This window comes from Astatotilapia calliptera, chromosome 1, assembly GCF_964374335.1.
Source record: "Astatotilapia calliptera chromosome 1, fAstCal68.1, whole genome shotgun sequence".
Classification (NCBI taxonomy): domain Eukaryota; kingdom Metazoa; phylum Chordata; class Actinopteri; order Cichliformes; family Cichlidae; genus Astatotilapia; species Astatotilapia calliptera.
Genome location: NC_137422.1, coordinates 17,766,419 through 17,789,588, shown reverse-complemented (window position 1 = coordinate 17,789,588; position 23,170 = coordinate 17,766,419). Strand labels below are relative to the sequence as shown.

Here is a 23,170-nt window from a genome sequence, read left to right as displayed (position 1 = left end):
CACAGAAGAGAGGTTAGAGGGTTGGAAAAGGTGCTTGGGCTGAAGAGAGACATAGGGCAGAAAGAGAGGCTTACAACTGAAGTGAAATCAATACAAGCTGATTTCCCGAGGACATGGACCAGCAATGATCAATACCACACTAACAGCACTAGGAAAAAATACCTAACAACTGCAATGATAGAAAGCGCCTTTTGTATTATTATAAGCGGTTCAACCTTCAGAGTTTTTACGTCCAAATCTGGTTTAGTAACAAAGTTTTATGTACAGCCTGATTTTGACAAACTCCATCAGAGCTTGCTGTAGTTTAGAGGTCTTATTACTATGTAGAGTTATCTTCAATGGGAAGTGTCAGTTCATCCATCACTCCAGTTCTAACCTGGTGGCCAAACAATTCAATAAAAAAAAGAAGAAAACATCAAACTTCTCACAGGGTGGCACGATAGTGAGTTTGTCAAATTTGGTGAAAGAAAATGCTCCAACTGTCTCCTGTTTTCAAACTTAATGACAGATTAGAACTTCAGTGATGCTACTAAGATGTTTTTAAGTAGATATTTAACTACTAACTGAAACTAGTAAGAGCAAAGTTGTGTGGGCAAGAGTTCAGTGAATTGATTTTAAAATGCATTTTCGTAAAATACGTCAAATAAGTACATCAAAGGTACATCAACATCGAGAGATTCAATTTAAAGCTCAATCAGGGATAGCCACCTAAATATTGACCGTATAGATGTTTGACAGTATACAGCTCACAGATAAGTCTTTGTACTAGACTATTTGTGTGTGTATGTGTCTTGGGTACAAAGAAATTTGTGTGGAAGCACAGTTCCCCGAAAACATGATGGATTCCAATAAAATGACTCTAAACATACTTGAACATGAAATAAATGTAAATATCAGTCAATGTCAGTTTGTTTGAATTGGAGCCTTTTCTCTTCTGAACTTATCTTTAGCTAAGTACATTTCATCTCACTTAGGTGCATCACTACCTTTTAACCACATTGATTTCTGTTATTGGGCAGTGCTGCTAGAAAACAAGCTGCCAGATGGAACAGCTTGTTGTTTATTTTCAGTCTGTTGTGAAACTGTAAGTTTATAGAGATTACACCAGCATTACAGAAAGGCAGGAGCAAAAACCAGTGATTCGGTGTTCCAGTGTTTTACCACCACGCCCATACATGCTGTTATGGGTGAGTAAACAACTATTCCCCTGAAGGTTATTTCTGAGTATTTTCAATAAATAATTAAGAAGCCAGCATCTAAACTATTACTTATATGAGATTATATGATGGTATCCTATACTATACTATAGTGAAATATATATACTATATTACACCATAATGACAACTTTCATTTATGATTTGAGAGAAGTCTGGATATGTGGAGTGTAAAAATGAGTATGTGTGTGGTTTCAAATACATGTGTAAGTACCTGTGTTTTCAAAGCTAGCTGGTCTTAAGTGTTTCCCCAACGCCTCTTCACACCTTCTTCAAAGTCTCTTAGAATCCTCTCACCAGCAGTAAAGTGTGTGATTACGAATAGCTAAATCATATGTAGTGGTTAGCCTTGGGATCAAGCCTTTACTTCTGGAGGGAAAAAAATCAAGCTGTACAAAAGTCATTCTTCTGATCAGAAGCAGATGATGTGGGTACAAAATGAACACAACAGAACTAAGTAATAAAGTATTTAAGCAACTAGAAAAAAACAGGTGTAGATTTTTTTTCCTGAGGTAATAAGTTGTATAACTCATGCGTTTGGATATTGGTAAGGCTTACAGTTATGGTTGTGGCTCTTTTGATTGACGTGTGTGCCAACAAAGGGAGCTATAACTATGTCCCTAATGTTTTGGAAAAAGATGCAGGTTTTAAAATTTTGCCTTGGTAAACCACCACAGTTGATTTTAAATCAAACAGTCAATATGTGGATGAAGTGTAAACTGTAAATTTTAATTCAAATGGTTTTGTTAAAATTTTACATCAACTGCTGAATTACAGCAGGTTTATACATATGACTGTTTTCAGTGGATCAAAATCAACTGGACAAACCAAAATGATCTTAAATACCAGGTGTGTGTTGATAGTGTGTAGTGTGGATCCCAAAACTTTTTCTTTTTTGAAAGATTCAGTTTTCTACAAAGGTGTAGTGATTAACACATTCACTTTGTGAGGGAAAGGTTGCTGGTTTAATTCCATTTACAGACACAGATCCCCACTGGGGTACCCAGTATAAAAGTCTGCCAAATCCACCTTCAACCAGCAGTGGCGACCCCTTGTGGCATGGAGCAGAAAGTGATGTAGACCAATACCAGCAAATTTCACTTCAATCAGCATTTAGCACAAGTTAGCTATTCCAGTAAAACAAATTCAGTCTCTTCAGCTTGGTTAATTTATAATAAACACAAGTGTATCGACATTAAAACCACCTTTCACCAACTCCTTTCAACCTGGACCTGCATCTCCAACCTGAAAAGCTGAAGTTTGTGTCCCAGTGGCAGGTGAGTCACAGAATGGCCTTAACACTTAAGATATGACTGGAAAGCATTAACAATTCATAACCGACAACCTGTCTTGCTTGTGTGTGTGTGGGTTTTTTTACATAACATTTTCAAGGAAATACACCACTTTCTTGTATTTTGATTAGAGTAATGATTTAAGATTGGGTTTTTTCTACTTTTTAAGTGGGCCGCAGCACTCTTGGCTTTGGGAATTGTTGCTATAGAGGCTTTTTAGAATTCACTGTTTTGTGGCTAAACCTTTTCGTTTCACATCGAGTTCCAAAATTGGCCTCCCGTGAACTCCACTCTGTTGTTGACCTTTGTGATATCTCTATTAATCTTGAAGGTAACGGCAGCTTCCAGAAATTTCTGGAACCTCTCTTTTATTTGATAGAAGCCTCTTTGTGAAAAAGAGGCTTCCATCCCCCAGTTTTGTGTGTACAAGATGAAATGATATCGATGTGTGCTGTCCACATATCTCCAGTAAAACGATGTTTATCTCTTGTTTTAGCTCCTGGTGTGGTCGTAAATTTTCTCCTGACCAAAGGCTGCTAATCACACCCAGAAGACTCAACAGCTGTGAGTGTCGATAGAAAGCGGATAAGCTAATTTTTCAAAGTGTGAAACCCACACAAGTTACGTTAGCCACTCTCACATACATATGGATGGCATATGAACGATTGAAGAGTTTGCACTTAAGCTTCGTACAATGAATTTCAGTGATTGCCGTAGAGCCCAATCTACAATATCAAGCATGACAGGCAGGATATGTGGAAATAATAAGACGTATGCATTTTTCCAGCCAGTTGTTTTTTTCCTCCGGAATTTTGTTTACACAAGAATGAGATCAACTGAGGAGAGAAACTAAATGAAGAGAAACCACCTGAGACCTCTTGCAGGGAAGGCTGAGTGCTCCCATTCTCAAACAGAACAATTGAATATAGCTCTGTGCCGGAGACATCATCCTCTTTCAATTAGATTCAGACTCCCACAGAAAACGGAATAAATTACCTCTTTATCCACAAAAATAATATCATTTAATAAAACTTCATTCATTTAGTTTGCCCACACAATTAATGATTAGCTAGTTTATGTTCACTGATCTGCTATAAATGCCACTTTCTTCTTTTTGCATTTTTTTCCTACATCTGATTTTGTCTTTATCTGCCACACATCTTCACTTTGGTGTCTAACACCTCAGTCACAATTAAATGGCATTGAACAAGTGGTCTCGCAAGCGCTTTAAAAATACAACAAGAAATGATGTATATTTCTAGGCTATATAATGAACCTACAAAACAAAAAAATAATGCAAAGGCAGCTTTTTTGGCACATAACTCTATTCTGAAAGAATCAAATGTTGCTTCTCTAATTTTTTAGCAGTGCTGATTGTGTGACTTTTGGGATGATTCATTAATCGGGTCACCAGTTTGGTTCGGACTGAAATGTCTTGTTAACCATTTGGTAGACTGGCATGCAATTTTGGAAAGATGTGGTATTTAGAGGACTCTTAATGACCTCCCAGGTGATCCTATGACAGTACCTCCAGCATCACCTTGAGGATGATACATGTAGCTTTTTAATCGTACATTTTTGACCTGAAATTTGTTTGTCAGACCTTTATGTTCCTCTTCGCAACTCTGGGGATACCTTATTTTGTTTTTATGGCCAGGTAAATACTGTCATTCACATAAGCCTCAACTGCTTTGTGTTTAATGGCAACAAGAAAACATTTGCATGCCAACAATTTGAAGTCAATGTTAACACTTTATTAGGTTTGTCACTCTGATTATGTTGGTATACAAAAATGATAATTTAGCTTAGAGCATTGGCATGCACTACATCTTCTGTCAGCTGCCGGTATTGTCTAAGTCTAGATTATGTTATCAGTAAGTACTGAGAGTAGAACAGTAAATCAACAGTAAATCTCAATCAGTCTTTTTCAGTCTGTAACATATAGTCTCAGCCTTAATGGTTTCTAAACAACTTTAAATCTTTCACTGTGGGTATCTAAAATAATAATGACCAGTGTAGTTGTAGCGTACATTTCCAGACACAAGAAACTGTGTATCTGTTGGGAACTATTTTCTCTAGATATACTGAGTATGAATATTATATCGTAACGATCTCCGCTACGTGACCCAAAGCTCCAACTTGTCCAAATATAGACACATGACCCTTGAGGGAATGGAATGTGGAATGAGGCGCCAACATATTAGCAGCAATCCTGTAAGTCCGGTTAATTCGAGGGAGATCTCCATGGATCAGACACATTTTCCCTGCACATCCCAAAGACCAAATTGGATTGGCCAACTTTAGAATTCTGAGGTTAAGTAAACACCTTGAACTCCTATCCCACAAATCAGTCCTGAACACTTTCTGACATGTGGTAGGGGGCATTTCCCTGCTGTAGGAGGCCCCTGGTGTAAGCAGATATGTTTTCCATAAAGGGATGGACACTGTCTGCAACCATGTTTGAGAAGGCTATCTGTCAATGTATCATCCACTTAAATGCCAAAACCCAACATTTCCCAGCAGAGTCATACTGCCTCAACATGATGAATGATGAGAAGATGGCATCATACTGCCTTGTTTGTTTGTTTTGTAAAGCAGCCTACTGTCATACGTTTCCACATAAACATACATGCAGACCTCTTGATATGAACTTTAAAAAGGGGAATTCAACAGAACAGGCCACCTTCTTACTCTTCTGTGTTATTTCCAGCATTATGTGCTATAGTGGGTGTTTTGTGGCATCGGGTCACATAGGCCAGCCCTAGCTTTGCCCGCAGTGAACCTTGGTTGCCCATGACCCGGTTGCTGGTTAACCAGTGGTCCTTTCTTGGACCGCTTTTAGTATCTGCTAACCACTGCATGCTGGGAGCACTCCATAAGATGTGCTGAAGAAGTTCAACCCAGTTCAGCCATCACAATTTGGCCCTTGTTAAAGTAAAGAATCGACTGTTCACTTGCTGCCGAATATATCCCATGCCTTGACAGGTGCCATTGAAACAAGATAATAAGGGTTACTCACTTGGCCTGTTTGTGGATGTATAGTTGTGGCTGCCTGGTGTAAGGCAGCAGATGAGTGACTCAAAATAAAATACAGCATGTGTAAGGTCATGGTAATGAAGATACAATGCCTGCTGTAACATAGCTCTATATTTTAAATGAAATATTTGTTATGATAATCAGTTAATTGTTGGTTTTTTTAAATAGATTTGCTAGCAAGAGGCAACAAATCAGATATTAGCAAGCTTATATTTTGACGCAGACATAGACTATGGTTATAACATAAATCATACGTCTTAGGAATGACTGAAGGAAAAGTAATGTCCTCTCTGTTTGAAGAGAAAGCTAGACTATTTGATGGTATATTTACTTCCTGTCTCGTAGCCATAGTGAAATGCAATCAGAGACTGGCCAGGCTGGTAAACACAAACATACTGTGTTTACTGACCACACATCGCATGGCTGTTTGGAAAGCAACGATATAAACAGATACCTATTCCCCTTCCTTGCTTGGTTGTCATCATAGCAGAATTAAACACACAACACTGTAGTACACTGGCACAATTACATTATCAGTGAAGCAAAGACAAATGATGAGTAGCCACGTGCACTCTTTTTAATGACTAAACTAGAGAGAGAAGTTAGTTCTAAGTTAAGCATCCCTTAATAGATCAATCACTTTGAATCAGCTGTGCCTCCCTTTTGTCTGATTTAATTTACTTTCTGTAGTTAAAGCTAAAGTATTTGAAATGTCTGGTCTGACCCCCAATAAAACTAGCATCCATCCTGTTTGCACAATTACAGAGAAAAGGAGGATCAATGGGATCTAATTTAAGACAGAAGCATTATTCTAAAACACAGAGCCCAGTGCATCGCTACATGGAGCCAGCAGAATGATTAAGTGCCTTGGTTATATCCTGTATGGCTCTGCTGCACATGCCACAGGGAGAGTGTTCATGTCCATGAGCTCATCACCCCAGCCTCTATTACATCCTCAGAGCAGTCAATACTGGGCTCTGACCACCAGTCACTCTCAGGTTGCACACACAGGCAGAATACAAATCAGCTTGGAAAACTGCGAGCTCTGCTGTGTCCAAACCTTTTCTTAGCAGACTGCTCTTTGGAAAGACATGTTCCTACAAAGCTAGTGGGTCACACAGCAAACATATCAATTAATGGGGAAATAAGTAACAAAATCAACTAAGGGTAATATTGGCGTGATAATGTATAAAACCATAAAGTTACCGATTGGGGCCTGAGCAGCAAAGCTGCACAGTCGCTCGTGTTACTTCAACAATTTCTCAGATTTTTTTCAGAATAGCCAAAAACGTACCCACAAACTAAGACTTGTAAAAACCGTTAATGGCTTTTAGATTTTGACTGTTAATAGCCCAACAAAATAAGCACCAAAGACACCCACACATTAGATCCTAGACAATATTTTATCTGGTAATGCTAAATCTTGATATAGACAGAACCTGCCATCCTGAGACTGTCCAAACACAACATACAAAATGGAAAATCTTTGTATTTGTGTTAGCTTTCCAAAAGTTTTCCTTCTATCTGGTCATATCTAACTGTAGTAGATCCCATAAATAGGACCCAACAACCAATTTGTTGATTGGTTAGTTACCTATACATCAGATTATGAATCAGTCTGTTTAATGCATATGCAAGATGCGCACAGCGCTGCGGGCAAATACTTGTGCACAAGGTCACAGCTTTCTCCTAACATATCATTAGCATGTCATTTGCAGTTCATAAAGTCAGAAATAAGCATCTGCCAGTTGAAAATAAACACCATCAAATCTTTCTCCAAAGGTGGCACAAATCATCCTCTGAGTAGTCCCCACAAAAGTAATCAGACAGACATTTATTTTCAAATTATTTATCTGTTCCACACAAGTGAGAGCACATCGTAGCATCTATTGATCACAACACTGGAAAACATTCATAGGTTTCAGCTTTTTTGTCACAGATGAGAGCGGCTCCATATCGTAGTAGTTTATATTTTTTAATATAAACTATATATATAACTATATTCAAAGTGAATGCCTTTAACTGATGTTGGTGTATCAGCTTGAGATGTTGGAAATATTTGACTAATTACAGACATTTTGTAAACAAATTGATTGAGCCTTGATGAAAATTGTTGTGACCTGGAAGATCAGAGTTCCTGAAAATAAAATCTCAGATAAATTAAACAAGAACAGTTTAACTGGCATAGGCAGCAAGGTGGCACGGTGGTTAGCACTGTTGCCGCAGTGCTATAACCTGAGTTCAATTCCACCATCAGGCCGGGGTCTTTCTGTGTGGAGTTTGCATGTTCTCCCCGTGTTTGCGTGGGTTCCCTCAGGGTACTCCGGCTTCCTCCCACCGTCCAAAGATATGCAGCTTGTGGGGATAGGTTAATTGGATAATCCAAATTGCCACTAGGTGTGAATGTGCGAGTGAATGTGAGTGTGAATGGTTGTCTGTCCCTGTGTGTTGGCCCTGTGACAGAGTGGCGACCTGTCCAGGGTGTACCCCGCCTCTCGCCCTATGACAGCTGGGATAGGCTCCAGCGCCCCCCGCGACCCTGGAAAAGGATAAGCGGAAGCGAATGGATGGACTGGCAAAAGTAGAAAAAAATTCAAGGGTTCATTCCTGCCAAATGATAAACAAAAGGTTGAAAACAGCCCTGTTAATATTGTAACAGAAGAAGTCAGAGAGTGTTAACAAAGGGAAGAAAGTTTTCAATTTTTCATGCGTAGTTCCTTTTTTCAACCGAGGAAAACAAAGCACAGTGGTCTGCTCAAATTGACATGTGCTGGTAAAGGTCTCTGCAAACTTGCCCTTCACTATCTTCCCCTTCTTTCTCTTTATAAGCTCATCTCACATCCTCAGAGTTAACCCTAAAGTCAACTTTATGCAAGAGCAAACCGACCTCCTCGGCTGCCTTATAAGAAACAGAAGGTCATCCAACTATTTCTTTGCTATACTCAGAACTCCTATGTATGAGCTTCGAGTTACTAAAGTCTCTTGCAATTTTTCCTCAGTGATCTTCAGAGCAGAGGAGTCCCACATGAACTCTACAATCTTGGCTGTTTTGTGAAAGAGATTCTCTGTCATGTTTCTGTCAATCAAATCACTTCTAACCAAAGCTATTTTATGAAGACCAGACAGACTTCCGATTAATGTATCTGTAGCCTTAAATATTGCTATACTACAGAGAAATCTTTGGGTGCTGAATACAACCAGCCTTGCTAAAACTACTTTCTGAATGATTAAACATTAATCAGTAACTCAAATGTAATCGAGTTCGTTTGAGGAAGGCATATGAGCGCTTTGCCAGTGTATCATTTCTCATCTGGTTGTATTTGTTGGGAACGTTGACTTTTGATTGACAATTACATGATATACGCGTTAAATGCTGAGCCCAGCATGTGGTTAACTGTATCAACAACCTATAGGAATGCACTGGTCCCAGTTTAGATTGTATATGTAATAAAGTCTGCACACAGAGTCAAAAAACAGTTGATTAAAAAAAAGACGAGATTGCTAAGTCAAGCGTGTCTCTGTCTCTTCAGTAGGTGTTGATGAAACACCTTGATCGAGACTTATCTGATGGTGTCTGTAATCAGCTCATGTAAGCTTAATATAAAAAAAACGGTTATTTTTCAACAAATTATACCTCAGATGTGTCTCTTTCAACCAATGTGGTGACAATCTGCTAATTAGTATGGCCAGATCACGAGCAGATACAGTATTACTCTTTTCACAAAACACAATTTCCATAATAAGGGTTTTGAATTTGCACCGTTCCTCTTATTAACCTTCCATTAACCTTTAGATAAACACAGGGAGCTCTGAGCATTATTCCCTGGGATCACACACCAAAAGCCTTGGTCGAAATTCATCAGACCATCTGTGGAATTGCTCATGGGTGATTAGGCCACTGATAGCTGCTTGCCTCAGTGAAGATGAAGATCTCATAGAAACTGCTCGGGAGCAAGTAGACTGCAGAATAGCAAAAACTTTGGTCCAGCCTGCATGTTTTCCTTTACATTAGCAATTTAAGATAGTCAAAGGTTTAGGATTGCTGAACTATTTTGAGGGGAATATCTGTTTATTGCAAAAAGTTATTCAGCAGAAATATATATAAGTATATGCTCATGCTACAGTATGGTTTGGTCTGTAATTTTAGTCTGTCTGTAGGTGGTTGCCAGGTACAATGATGGCCCAATTAAGTACCATGCAAAAGTCACGTTTTGTGGATACAGACTATGTTAGCATAATGAAATAAAAAGGATGCAATGAGTTTATAAGGTGTTACAGGTGCATGAACGCCACTAATGGGCCATTTTATTGGTTGCTAGGTGGTTGCTATGTAACATATTGGCATCATAATGTGTGATATAGATAATAACCTTCTGGCTAAGATGTACTCAGATGTACTTGTTTGTCAAATTTGACTGCTAAACGCCTGAGTGTGTAGAATGAGTTTGCAGACAGGCAGAGATTATAGTAAGATTTAAAATAAAAGCAAATTATTTTAAAGAAAGAGGCAAAAAACATAGCAAACAGTTACGTATTCTACAATTATCAAAAAGAAGATAACATATAACTTGAAAAAAGTCTGATTATGAGTGAGGGCCTTAACAATTAAAAAACACATACATGTTTGGGTCTCAGCAGAACTTAACTCATAAGAATGATTCATTAAACAATATGAGACAATTCATCAGCGTCAAAGCCAAAAGAAAAGTTGTTTTTAAAGGAGAAATTAGCAAGTCAAAAAATCATCAACAGCTTCGTCTGCAGAGAAACAAACCAGTCTCTAATTCTGATCCATCAGAGGGACTGAGTGCAGCTGTGGCTGCGTACCACAGGCTTTTAAGGTGGCTTTAATTAAATTATTACTTGAAAAGCCTTTACTTGACCCAGGTGTCTTAGCTAATTATAGGCTCATTAGTCATCTTCTTTTTATTTCAAAAATTCTTGAAAGTAGTAATTGTAAAACAGCTGGGTGATCATCTGCAGAGAGATGGTCTAGTTGAAGATTTAGTTCATCACAGCACTGGTGAAGGGCACTGATCCTCCTGTGGCCGACAGTGGAGTCATCTCTGTGCTTGTCCTGATAGACCTCAGTGCAACATTAAATACTACTGATCACAATATTTTTACCACAGAGATTAGAATAATTGGTGCTAAAATGTAAACCAGCGCACTGCAGTGGTTTCAGTTGTATGTATTGGATGGACTCCAGTTCTTCTTCACAAATGAAAGCTGGTCAGAGTTCTGCAGGGTTCTGTGCTGGGACCGATACTTTTTACATTATACAAACTTCCTTTAGGTAGCATTATTAGAAAACATTGCCTACATTTCTATGCAGATGATAAACAAGATTATTTATCCACAAAACGAGACAACATAAACCAATTACTTAGGCTGCAGGCATGACATAAAGACATAAAGGCCTGGACGACCTCTAAAGTCATACTTGTAAATTCAAACAAAACTGTGAGTACTGTATTTAAAAAAAAATCAGTAAAATGGCGTTTAGTAATTAGTGATTATTAAGTTTTGGCCCTCTTCAGTAGTGTCTCTTTTGTTGTGTCTGCTTCTGCAGTCTTCTCCTTCCCCTGAACCCTGTGTGACTGATGCTGCCTTCCCTTAAACAAGTTCTGCTGGAGGTTTCTTCCTTTCAAAAAGGAGTTTTCCCTTCCCACTGTGTCATACGTGGTTGGGGGTGGGTTATCTGATTGTTGGGGTTTTCGCTTTAATACTTTAGGGTTTTTACCCTATAATATGAAGGGCCTTAAGGTGACTGTTGTTGTGACTGGTGCTATATGAATAAAACTGAATTGAACTGAATTAAAATTAAGTGAACAACGTGAAAGACGACGTCACACGTGTGACTCGACTGCTACTTCGAAAAACATGAAAAAAAGAAAGATGAAAAAGTGTTTGCTACTAAAGAATGCACAAAATAATAAAAAGATAATTAAATAAAGCTGAAGAAAGGTTGGTCCCATGTGCACTTCCTTTTATAGAGTGACGAATTTCATGCTTGGTGGAACAGATGTGCGCATCTTTTCTGCTACCATTATGGCAATTATATGCAAATCTTACAGCTTTGAATGCAAATAAGTATTTGGTTAAATTTATTCATTCCTTGTTTTAGCACACACAATCACTACACTGACAACATACAAAGGCTGCAGACACTTAATTGCTGAATGCATATATAACTTGACTGCAGCACCTATATGTCCATCACCCCAGTTTTTGTACTGAACATCTGCGCTTCAGTGAATTTCACCGATAGTCTGCCTCCTGTTTTATCCTATGTTATATTTCACACTTTAAAGCCTAGCTACTAATTTTTACTTACTGTGTTGTATTTTTTTATGCTGTGTGTATCTTTGTTGCTTTTCACAACAAGGGTTCTGATAAACATTATAGGTATTCTTATATATTATAACAAAAAAACTGTACCAGATTCAGTTAAGCTAACATTTACATTAAATTTTGCATTCATAAAGATTATGAAGTTTATTCGTGTGTGTGTGTGTGTGTGTGTGTGTGTGTGTGTGTGTGTGTGTGTGTGTGTGTGCGTGTGTGTGTGTGTGTGTGTGTGGGAGATGAATCCAGTCTAATGGTTCAACCTCCTCTCCCTACGGTTGATTAACTTTGTGATGCATTAAGTGGCTTCATCCCCTCAGTAGGGAGAAAGTGCCCTCCAGCCTACCCTCAGAGGATTAGGGGAATCCCTTACACATCATCAAAGGAACTCCAAGGTGAACCATGCCACTGACTTTCTATGAAGTGTCAGTGAAGAGAGCAGCAACTCAACTGAGCAGGCTCAGATTTTAGTCTCTATCCAATGCAAGTGTGTTTGAATAATGTAGGCGGTGTTAGCTGTAACGCATTCCAAAGTAATGGATTACTGTAATCACGTTACATTGCTCAGTAACCCAGTAATGTAATGTGATAGGCATTTGATTTGTACTGAGAACTCTGAAAAATTAAGGATTTATTGTGACCTTTTGCTTATAATTCAAGATTCAGTGCAATATCATCCTTGAAAAGTCAATATAAAATAAGTATGAGCTGTGAAAACCTTACATAAATAGAATATTTAAGAAGATATTTCTTCATTTTAACCTTATTGGCACAGTATGAAAGTATTTATTAACTCATACGTTCTCTATGTAGAGCACTCACAAAGTAAACTGTTGAAAAGTAAATGTGTAAGTTCTCTATAGGTTGTGTTCATCAAAAGAACAGAAGCTTTATTTTTAACAGTTACACCGAGGAAAAAAATAATCACAAAACAATTCCAAAAAATATTGAAAATACCAAAAATAATTTCACATTGCAGTATTTCGCATGTCACTCACATGATCTAAGTCTTTTTTTTTTTCTTTTAATGCTGACACTTTCCCAAACCTTGTGTGTTATTATTGATAACAATGTCATTTATTATTGTTATTTCAGTACAACTATAAAAATGTGCAACTTAGTGTAAGGCACGCACTGAAGTAAAAGCACTTTGATGATGTGTGATTATGAGGACACTGCAATTAACTGTAATTATGTAAATTTGATTAAGTTCGTAATGAAGGCATTCGTATTTTTATGAAGTGTGAACTTTTCACAGGTAACACCTTCCCATCTAGTATCTCACCAGGCATCATGTACACTGTCTTGCACAGCCGCATTTAAAATCACTAAAGTTCATTAAATCACATATTTATTTGCTTCTTATTTCAAGTGTTTCATAATTTTGTCAACAGAATGATCTAAATTTGCAATCAGATACAATCTCTTTTTATTCTTTCCTCGCTATAAAATATTACTGTGTACAGTAATAAAACTGTAGTTTTTCCTTGTGCACTCCCCGTAGAAATGAAGTCAGAATTCATAGGACCCACAATGCTTCAGTCGAGCAGTGCTGTGAGTTATATGAAACTGCAAGGCCACAACTTTCATTTTAACTTTCCCTCAGCGAGCCCAGACAAGGTGTGAATGTGGCATGAAATGAGGTACGGAAGCAGGGCCAATTGATATTTAATTAATGCTAGGCCTGACTGGAGGGCCCAGGCTCATCTGCTGCATGTCTCATCCAATATACATGATTTACAAGCAGGCTTCTTGCCACAGCAAACTTTCCACGCAATAAGGAGCATTAGCGTGAAGTGGTGTACACAGCCAGCACAGATAGAGGAATTCTGGAGCGCACGAATCATGACAAATTCCATGTGAACTCTGCCATCATGCTGCACATGCAATGCAAAAGAATCTGAGAGCATCAAAAATGTTAGAGGATTCCTGCTGCTCTCTGCCCTACGTCATCACTGTATTTTAGGATTAAAATTTTTGCTAAAAAGCCTGAGTAATTTTATTTAAAACATTTATAAGCAAAGCACAGCATAAACACCGTTGCTGTTTTGGGAAGCTCTGAGTTGCAGAGGACACCTTTTTTTTTTTTAAGGGGAAGCCTCCTGTTTTATTGATTCATGTGCTATATTAAAATGAAATTGATGTTGACTGACTCAAGATAAGATTTTACAAATCCCCTACTTACAAAATACTATCATTAAACTGTTTGACACTCATTTGGCAATAAACCCCTTTCTGATTCTGATTCTGATTCTGATTAACCCAACTACTGTTATTGTAAGCACTCTGGATCGCCTTTCCTTACATTATTGTGGATAGAAGTTTAATCACAGCTACATGTTGAGAGCTTTATTTATTGGATCAATTTATGTTTCTATCATGTCATCCCAAACAACCCAGATGTTCAGCCAGTTTGGATGACTTTTCACTTTAAAGGTGTTGACAATGACCTTTAAAATGAAGGGGAAAAAGACAATGTAAAGTCTAATTATACAATAACTTTGGAAAGCACTGCATTGTTTTAATAATGTTTTATCAACTGATAGCCAAGAGAATTTTGGATAGATGTACACCAGGATTTGCGTGATGCTATCACTAATGTAAAATGTTTCATCTGAGCGAGTACGGTGGGTTCTAGAGTATGCTTCACAACACATATTTTTCATGTACATATTTTATTTATGCCGCATATTCAAGCCTGCTCAGGTTTTTCTGTGATTTACCTGACTGAAAATCTAATGTCTTCACATGGATAATGACGTTAAAGATGAGTTTGCAGTGATAAAAAAAGGTTTCAATGTTCTTGAACACAATAAAACAGATATAAACAACCCCAGTCAAACAAAACCCCAAAACATTATTCTATGTGTTACGTTTCCCTAAAAAAGTACAAGTGATGAGGGAAAGTAACAATGTGTCCAGGTTGAAAAAAAGGAGACAGAGAGGCAAAATGGTTAAAATAAAGAGTTTTGATACTACTTGTATTAATAACTGAACTAAAAGAGATGGACAAGCTGCTATCACTATTTATAGAAACAAAACGAAACGTAGGTGTTGTCAGTAAACTGAAAAGAGTAAGCTCACTAGCTGCAAAGCAACAAAGCTCTCACCCTGGAGCTCACCTTTCTCTGGCCTTAAATGCTTCTAATTGCTGATGGGAGTCAGCTGTGTAGAAAAAGGGTGGCACCTAAGGCAGGAGAGACAGCAGGACACACCCACCCAAGGGCCCTGCTGGGGCCTTAACAGCTACTTTTTAAAAAAGTAAATAATGCATCAAAAATAATGAATGATCAGGCTTTACAGCAACATATGTTATCAACAATTAACTATTGTGTTATTATCCCAAAAAGTTGGTTCTGTTCATCTGGACGGAGCGTTTTCAATGGGAGAAATATTTTGTCACTCATCCAAGTGACTTCTTCATTGTAATTAAGAAAAATATAACAAAATGGACACATGAAGGACAGAAGAAGCCCTCAGAGGCCTCATTCCCACAGGCCAACAGTTAGTGATCTCTGGTTCCTGGAGAAAATGTGTATTCCCCAAAGTTGGCAGAGAGAGTGCTGCGCTAAAACTCTTCTTGCGACTGCTTTGGCCAATAGCAAATTATAGCAAATAATCAGCAACTGTTGGCCGAGCAGTAGTAAAAGTTGAAGGAGTTCGATGCACACCAGAAACAGAGCTTTTCAAAGACTACTTTCAAAATAAAAGCTTTGCCTTACCACTGCTTGGTGTCTAACCAACACATTTCCAAACTTGTGTCATACTTCACAGTTTCACTACCACTCGGTGAGTAGTTGGTGAGTGTTTGCAGAGAAATCGGCTTCTTCTATGCAAACTACAGGTGAGCATAGCAATATGTTGGCAACTAAAGCAGTTGCAATGTTATTTTCAGCACTGTATATCTCTTTGTGAGCAATTTAAACTAGGAACTGACAGCAACCACCACCATCTGCTCGGGGAATACATTTTTCTCTAGTGACTGGAGGTTGTTAAAGCATCGCTGACTGGTCTAGACTTGTCTAACTGGGACTATAGAAACAGATTTCCTAACTAGCAACTATTTGTTGAATGCTATTCTCTAGGCCTGAGTGACTGACATTCTCCATTACATTATCCCAGTGTTTCAAGGAACAGGTTTTTGTTTTTTCATCCAGCGACCTCCCTCTGAATCCTTTGTGGTAAAAAGATGATATCTTTCAAATGTTCAAATGGTTGTAAATGCTTGAAGCAATAATTTCCGAGTCCATTTAGGAAAGCTTATTAGTAGTATGAAAAAAATGGAGAATGAATATTATAGTATATTCTTAAAATTAACTGAAGTTAAGCTAATGTGGACCCTGATTTATATTCTCTACCTGGATTCAGTGGATGCCTGTGGAATTTAGAAGTTTTATAAGCCTTTATCATATATCACATTTCCAAACATGCACACAAAGAAAATAAAAACTCTTAATTTACGTTTTGATCCCTACAGAACGTTAAAGGGAACAGATTCTTTTTCCTCCTCAGGCTGATGTCCTGTGAATTCAGCAGGCAGTGGAAACAGGACATCGTTTTTCCTGCCTGGGCCATCTGTCAGCCCCCCAACATTGCCCATGTTACATTAAATAAATGCCTGTTTTTTTCTCAGGAGCCCATAGCCGGGTTATTAAACTGCCTACCTGTATTATGATGATAGATCTCCCCAAAACTTTGGATGCCCAGCGAGCCCTGGTTACCCATAAATGCAGAGTATAAAGAGATTACTTGTGCGGACAACCACTGTAAGCAATGAAATCAGGCTCCACACAGCTGACTGAGTTTGTATGTGAACTGAGGGCAAATGGATGGGATAAAAAGACTTTCATAGCATTCATTTTGGGTGGAACTATGCAGTACAACACAATGCAACACAGTTACAATAACAGTACAGCAATATAAATACAGGCCCCAATAGTAAATTAAGCACATGGAAGGAGAAATGTCTTTGGAAAGAAAAGCTCACATTTATAATGACTGAGGTAGTTGAAAGGTGTTGACATTTCAAATGTACCAAAATAGATAATTGCCTGGAGGCCACACAACCAAGAGATGGCATTACATGTCAAATACACCTCTGCTTGAGTAATATTTCTGTATTTCTTCAAAATTTAAAAGGGCAAACCAAAAAATATTTGCCTTTTGGCTTCCTGGCTTGCTACTCCTGGCATGATTGCAGCAGATCCATGTGCACGTCCCATAAATTTTTAACTTTAGTTCAAAACGCCCAACTTAAATATATATATATATATATATATATATATATATATATATATATATACATATATATATATATATATATATATATATATATATATACATATATATATATATATGTATATATATATAAACAGTGCTCAAGACACACATAAAGAAAAAGCAACACTCCAAAAGTGAGTCTTATTCCACAAGCTTAATGTAAATTATTAAAAAATATATATATTATGGCTGGCACACAACAAAACAGCACAAACCTTGTACATATTCTCAGTAGCAACCCATACAGTATAGACTATGGCTGATTAATTATGCAATAGCTTGCTGACAGAAACTGGAGAACCTAAATCTGCCTCTGCCTCACAGTCACAATCATGTCTGCTTGCCAATTTCCCACCAGGCCTTAGTGACACGGCTGTGGACGGCAAGTGTGATAATGGATCGTTCTAATGGTCAAGCCTGGACCGCACATTAGGAATCTGGTCGATTCTTGGTATTGCAGAACAGGAAGTGCTGCCAGCAATCAATGCTAGGCTAATGTGCAAAGAGGAGTAAGTTGAATGTCAGTGTTGCTGATCAATAACTATTCATTTTCAGCAACCACATTTCCACAAATAGGACACTTAATATTGTGTGATTGGATAATTACCATGCCCAATTAAGGATGTGTGACACTAAGCGATGAACAGTGGATGGAAAACATCTGCCATGAGGCGCTAATGGAGACACGCGCCAGACTCTGATCGACAGCTGGGAGATGGATCTTGATGTCTGTAAACTGTGGGACGCCAGCTGAACCTGCAGGAGTCAGATAATCCTCTCTCTACCTCCACAGCACCAGAGATAATGGATGTCCATCCTCTCAAATTCTGCTCTAACAGGAATACCCTGCTCCAATGGATTTTCAACTATTGCTGACTTTTTTCATAGAAAAACAAGAAATGTCCTCAGAATTTAGTCAAAACAGAAAAAGAAATCATCTATGAGTTCTCCCTATTTAAGCACTATTGTTTCCTCTTATGGTGATAAAACGTGAGCTGATGCAAACATATTTTGGGACCAAAGCAGCAGAAGGTCAGAACAGATTATCTTGTAAGGGAATCGAGTGACGTCTCCATCTCGTTCCTTCCAATCCAGCTGAATCCAGCTCTGTCCCTGCTGATAATATTAACGTATTTAATCTTTATGAATCCTCACAGACACATAAAGTGAAGTACTGTAGGCCAGCATGGCATTCAAGCATTTGATAAAACATCTAGCCCACTCAAACCATCTGACTTTGTGACTCTGGACGCAGCGAAACCTTTGCACATCATGTTTTGCCAATAATCCTCACAAAAAGGATTTGTGTCTGATGAAAGGTCATTGCCGCATGACATCTTTCAAGCTCCTTTGCAAACTCTGAACCAACGTGATCAATAGCCTTACTTTAATGTAACAATACTGTGGGATAATGCTCTTAAATGCACAAACTGTAAACACACTCTAGCTTCATAACTCCAAAGCAGCAGCTACTTCACTTTAACTGTTTATGTCATGTGGAGCAGAATAATTTAAACTGTACATCTTTGACCAGTACTCACAGACAAGTGAAGCAAAAAACGTCGGCATTCAGAGAAAGCCTAAAGAGGCCCATTACAATTGTGATAAGAGTAATTGCTATTTTAGTGATATCATCCTTTGGGTAATCTAACTCTTGATTGTTTACTCTCAGCTGAAATGTAACTGGATTAGATGCCTGATGTGATGAGCGTTTATCCGATTGTGAGACAGGAAGCACTTTGATGGACCATTACTGCCTGATCCTCTATGGTGAACGCTCTTAACAAATAAAATGTTTATTCTATATACAAAAAGGTTTTTTATGAATTGTGGGAAACATAGGTGCAGACTTCAGTGATGCATTTGACATTCTTACTACTTACATACTTAATGTACTTTTTTTGTCAGTGTTGTTGTTACTTGACATTACACTCATACAGTAAACGATGATTTCATACATTATTAAAATGTAATATTACATTAAATTATTATTATTATTATTAATTATTAATGAATCACATGTAATTAGTAAATTACATTTCATAAACATTTCTATAACATTAAAGATTCGTTACAGTGAAGTTCATGTGCTAAATGATGTACCCTAATAAGGATACTGTAACAATCACAATCTACAGATATGAAAAATTAGTTTATTCAATATTTGCTAAATTAGATATTATTTTTGTGAAATAAAATGACATTCTAACCCAGGGGTGGGAAATTCCAGGCCTCAAGGGCCGGTGTCCTGCAGGTTTTAGATCTCACCCTGGGTCAACACACCTGAATCACATGATTAGTTCGTTACCAGGCCTGTGGTGAACTTGGCTGTATCCCAATTCAGGGTCTGCAGCCTTAAAGTACGCAGCCTTAACGGTCCACAAGGGCCGCGTACTCAAAGACCGCTAAGGCCGGAAGTGCGAGGCTTGTGAAATGGGACGGTCTAGCCTCCGTCGCGCTGCCCAGGTTGCCTAGCAACCATGAATCTAACAGCTGGAAACGTTTCATACAGCTTTGTTTGACAGAAATGAAGGAGAAAATCTTTTGTTTATTTGTTTGTTTGTTTCTACATGAGCTTTGATCTTTCTCTGTAAGATTAAGGTCAGCTATTGAACGGTGTATATTTTAAAGTAAAGGCTTTAAAACCAAGTTAGTACAAACGTTACTAATGTCACATAACTTTGCCGACATGTGGCCAACAGTAATGTTTTAATGTTCTTCATTACTTAAAATTTGCACATAAATAAGTGACATAATATTCAGTACTTAAAGTTTACTCTTCGGGCGCCCCTCATCCGCCGTTTTTTTCAGCAAAATTATCCACACCCACCGCCGCGCTATGCATTCTGGGATATGTTGGGCCACGAAGTCTACACCGCCACATCCTTAAAATTCAGGGAAATGAAGGACGCATTTGAGGGCCGCATTTCGTGCAGCCTTTGAATTGGGACAGCCTTCGTCGCATCGCTGTGACGTAATCGGCCTTAAAATGCAGCCTTTAAGGCTGCAGACCCTGAATTGGGATACAGCCCTTCAGGACATGTTGAGCAGTTAATTTAGCCATTTAAATCAGCTGTGTTGGATTAAGGACACATCTAAAACCTGCAGGGACACCGGCCCTCGAGGCCTGGAGTTACCCACCCCTGTTCTAACCCACTGGCAGCAACTAAGATGTCACTGTTCACCACATTTGCTTAACTCCGAATAGTGTAGAAGGAGTTTGTGGACGAAAAGTAGGACAGATTAAAATTTCATCTATTAAAGCAAGATTTAGAATCAGAATCAGGACCTTCTTTACTTTTAAAATGTTCATTTTTCAGCTCTTATGAATGTAGATACCAAAAGACTGGCCCACCAATAAATCGGCCAGGCTCTAAATTATATAATAAATTACTTTGATTTATTGTATAACACAGACTTTGGAGGCTACATCGTGAAGCTGACTAAAACAGTGAGTTTTATAACCAAGTCTGTCCTAAATCTCCACAAAACAAAATAAGAAATAATAATTGTATTGGCCAATTCAAATACAAGTATTTGAATTCAATCATAGCTAAAGCAACATCATGTAGGTTTCACATCCACACACCACCTAAAATCCTCATTATTTTGAGTTGCATCATGGAAATTAAAAAGAGAAATTGCACACAAAGAATATGATTAGAAATCTGTGAGAGAAACTACAGTAGAGGTTTTCAGGCCACAACTTCACGTACTTCCAAGGTGCACAGAGAGGAGATTACGATTTGACCGAGTTAAAGCTAAATCAGCACAGGCAGAATAAAGAATGTTACTCTTTCACCAATGGGTTTCTGCTTCTGGCTTTATCTGTCATCATAAAACACATTACACATTATGGTAATGCATTTCCATAAAAGCAAAGATGCTACTAGTCCCATCCCTCCCTAAAAAGAGCCAATCATCTGCTTTATAACCGCCAATCACAAAATGTAAGTGAACTGTGTTTTTAGACTTCAACTGGCTAGTTGTATATCTGCTTGTTACAGTATTAAAGTATACTGACGTATATGTCTCATTTTTTAAATTTTAATAAGCAATTCTAAAAATCTGTTTAAGCCAGGAAACTTGCATGTTAGGTTTGATTGTTGGCAGGAAGCAGGTTGATGCTATTAAACAGCTTGCCATCGTTGTTCCTATTAACAGGTTTTTACTAACACACAGTTTTATTACTGAGCTTTTTCCTGTTATGGATTTGGCAGAGGTGGACACGAGAAGACTAATTCTCTAATTCAGTTCTTTAGAAAAAGGAACTTTGCTATTCCACAATGTGTTAGACGCTCAAAGTTAATTGAAATGGAATTTAAAAAACCTATTGAAGAACCCATAAAAGAAAAGTCTTCTGTGTATGCCAACTGCTTGAGTTTTGGTTTTTTGCTGCACATTCATTCACTGGAGGCAATCAATTGAAAATATGAACGTTGGCCTGAGATGCAAAACATTTTCTCTGACTCCAAGAGGAAGCACAAAAACAAGTTAAACTGTTTGCTTTAATAAGACTGATGGGCTGCTCAGCTTTGCAGTTTAATGTTTTCTCTACGTTCTTGCATGTAGGTGTCAAAACTTTGAGCTTTTTAGGCTGAACCCCACAATTACATTGAAACTTCAACTGCTAAATTATTTATAACCCTACTTAAAGTCCAGCTTCTGCAAGAACCGTTAATAGTAAAATTTTAAATGAATGTAATCCCAAAAATATTGGGAAATGTTTTTTAGATCACCAAATACAACTACATCCTTACTGATTCCATAGGAATTAAGAGAGTAAGTAGCAGCCAGGTGCAGCTAATCATCTCTATAAAAGAAGTCGTTTTGGTAGTTTGCTTTCTGAACCATTCCAGTATAACACAATACCACAATCTTTCCAGGAGTTGAAGTCCTAGCAATCATTCACTCCAACGTCAGACTGTGGAGGTCTCAGTGAAACCTCAAAAAAAAATTAAAATAAAATAAAGAGCTACATTTCAGACTCTGCAGGCCTCAGTTAACGTGTTAAATGTTAAAGTTCTTGACAGTACAATAAGAAAGAGACTGAACAAGTATCGTTTTATTTGGAAGGGTTGCCTGAAGAAAGCCTCTTCTCTCTAAAAAAAAAAACATAGCAGCACAGCTTAGGTTTGCAAGGTTGCATTTGAAGAAACCACAAGACTTCTTGAGCAAATACCTTTGAAACCAAAGTTTGCACCAAGTTTGGAGAAAACCAAACAGCATATTAGCACAAACACCTCATATCAGGAGTCGAGCACAGTGATGGAAGGATTATGATTATGGCTTGCTTTGCAGCAACAGGAGCTGGGTGTCTTCCAGTCATAGAGTCCACCTGAAACTCCTCTGTATGCCAAAGTATTCTGTAGTCGTATGTGAAGCCATCTGTCTGACAGCGAAATCTTGGACCAAACTGGGACATGAGGATAATGATCCCAAGCACAGCCACAAATCTTCAACAGAATGGCTGAAAAAGAATCAAGGTGTTGCAATAGCCCAGTCAAGTGTCAACCAGATTAAAATCCTGTGCTTTAATCTGAAAAGAGCTTTGAATGGATGAATAGCCACCAATTTCTGAAAATGAACTGTGAACTGAAACATTGTTGCCAACATTCCTCCACAATAACGTAAGAGATTGAAAAAGTCGTAAAGAAACCGATTTCTTCAAGTTATTAGTGCTATAACTCGTTCTACAAGCTACTGAATCATTGGGGTCTAATTTACTTTTCACAGGACTCCCGTGGAGTCTTTTTTCATATCACTGTATATTTATGTGTGTATATATGTGTCTGTTCACATCTGTGCTCCCTAAAAGAGTACACACAAAATTAAATTGAAGAATTCAATTATGAGTGACTTTTCTTCCAACAAGCACCCAAACCGTTCAAACCAAAATTTCTAACTGAAATGAAATCACTGCAGTTCCAGCTACTGTACCATGATCTCTTTTATATATCAGCTGGGGAAGATTAGTGAAACTTGCAATCCAGTCCCACC

General features: G+C 38.0%; 1 protein-coding gene and 1 long non-coding RNA gene across 2 annotated transcripts in view; one reads left to right on the top strand and one right to left on the bottom strand.

Annotated features, from left to right (window-relative positions):
• The window catches only part of gpc5a (glypican 5a), a 141,904-nt gene that overhangs the window by 6,301 nt on the left and 112,433 nt on the right, over nt 1-23,170 (bottom strand). The window lies entirely within an intron of this gene.
• The window catches only part of LOC145421738 (uncharacterized), a 39,662-nt gene continuing 18,847 nt past the window's right edge, over nt 2,356-23,170 (top strand). Inside the window, exons 1-2 of the long non-coding RNA XR_013903114.1 lie at nt 2,356-2,491; nt 3,003-3,070. This is a non-coding gene — a long non-coding RNA (uncharacterized LOC145421738). The remainder of the gene's footprint in view (nt 2,492-3,002; nt 3,071-23,170) is intronic.